Raw genomic sequence first — 2,077 nt, 5'->3', positions numbered from 1 at the left:
CACTTGAGCCCAGGAGTTGGAGGTTCCTGTGAGCTGTGATGCAACAGCACTCTACCCAGGGCAACAGCTTGAGGCTCTGTCTCAAAATAAGTAAATAAATAAATAATAAAAATAGAAAACTTAGGTGGGCACTGTGGTGAGCACCTGTAGTCCCAGCAACTTGGGAGGCTGAGACAGTAGGATTCTTTGAATTCAATGTTGGAGTGGGCCTAATGGGAGGTGTTTGGATCCTGGGGGTAGATCTCTTATGAATAGGCAAATGCCCTCCCTCAAGGGAAATGGGTTCTTACTTTGTTTCCTGAAGAGCTGACTGTTAAAAGGAGCCTGGTAACACACACACACACACACACACACACACACACACACACACACTTCCTCTCTTGCCATGTAATCTCTGTACCTGCAGTCTCCCCTTCACTTTCTGCCATGAGTGGAAGCAGCCTGAAGCCCTCGTCAGAAGCTAAGCAGGCTCCAGTGACATTCTTCTTATACAGCCTGCATAGGCAGGATCTGTATAAACCTCTCTGATTACTCCAGGTATTCCTTTTTTTTTTTTGAGGTTTTTTTTTTTTTTTGGTTGGTTGGTGAACAATTTTATTGTTTTTAAAAAATATGGAACGCTTCATGAATTTGCATGTCATCCTTGCGCAGGGGCCATGCTAATCTTCTCTGTATCGTTCCAATTTTAGTATATGTGCTGCTGAAGCGAGCACTCCAGGTATTCCTTTATGGTAACACAAAACAAAGACAGGGGACACAAACAGAAAAGGCACAGTATAATCCTAGTCTTTGATGTTCATCTGGTGATCAACATAAGAATCTGTATCATGGCTCGGTGCCTGTGGCTCAAGTGGCTAAGGTGTCAGCCACATACACCTAAGGTGGAGGGTTCAAATCCAGCCCAGGCCTGCCAAACAATGACAGCTGCAACCAAAAAATAGCTGGGTGCTGTGGTGGGCACCTGTGGTCCCAGCTACTTGGGAGGCTGAAACAGGAGACTCGCTTGAGCCCAGGAGTTGGAGGTTGCTGTGAGCTGTGATGCCATGGCACTCTACCCAGGGGAATAGCTTGAGGCTCTGTCTCAAAAAAAAAAAAAAAAAGAATCTGTATCATGCATCACACATCATGTTATATACATATATCCACATTGAAGAGTAATATGAATTGCTTAATATTGCAAAATCATCCTCAGTTGCTAAGTGCAACTTTTGCAAATTCCACACTAATTAAGGTGAACCATGAATGGAATATAAAAAGAAGCAAGAAAATGGATGCGTGGCACTCCTGGGAAACAATACTTCATTATTCAAGACTCTATTGCATTCGTGTTATCTGAGAAGAAAGATTTGACAAGTTAATTTGTCTTTTCTCTTACCTAAGCCCCCTGACATTCAAATTCAAAGCATTCTGTCTCCAGCAAAGGCAGGAGCACAATCCATTTTGTTTTGCAGATAGGGCAGGAGCTGTGGAGAAGCATTCATTGCCTTGGGGCTTGAAGAGCATTAATTTTAAGAATAGATGTTTAGGATGAAAAGTCTTGCTGGTTCTGTGCTGAGCATAGAATGCAGACTAACAAAGGCACCTATATTTTTAAAATAAATGTGTGTTTGTTACACAAAGTCCAGTAAAGCACTTAGCCCAGAGCAAGGGCCTCTTCTGCCTGCACCAAATGGTGATACTTTCAGGACCGTAAGAAGGAACTGACATGAAAACCTAGGCTTTAGGAAGAATCACCTTGGAAGCTGAACTAAGAACTAGTGTTTCAGTGTAGAATATCTTACTGTAACTCAAATCTGTAACTATACTGTAGTCCTGAGTCTTGACTAAATAAGTCTAGTTGGTTGGTTCCTTGTAGAGACTTTGCCATCTCATAAAGGTGTACTGTAAGATAATGAAGTCAATGTTTGAAATGTTTTAGAAAATCCAATATGTTAGGGAATTTAATATAGCTAATTTGTGGTTTTATTTTATTTATTTATTTATTTTGAGACAGAGCCTCAAGCTGTCGCCCTGGGTAGAGTGCTGTGGCATCACAGCTCACAGCAATCTCCAACTCCTGGGCTCAAGCGAGTCTCCT

General features: G+C 42.0%; 1 non-coding gene across 1 annotated transcript; it reads right to left on the bottom strand.

Annotated features, from left to right (window-relative positions):
- Positions 1–606: 606 nt before the first annotated feature.
- Positions 607–713, bottom strand: LOC111727116. Its single transcript, XR_002774744.1, has one exon. It is a non-coding gene; the product is annotated as a U6 spliceosomal RNA (small nuclear RNA).
- Positions 714–2,077: the final 1,364 nt, after the last annotated feature.

Source organism: Otolemur garnettii, unplaced genomic scaffold (assembly GCF_000181295.1).
Source record: "Otolemur garnettii isolate 467f Iridium unplaced genomic scaffold, OtoGar3 scaffold00094, whole genome shotgun sequence".
Lineage (NCBI taxonomy): Eukaryota > Metazoa > Chordata > Mammalia > Primates > Galagidae > Otolemur > Otolemur garnettii.
The sequence above is the reverse complement of the archived record's forward strand: the minus strand, read 5'-3'. Positions and strand labels throughout refer to the sequence as shown.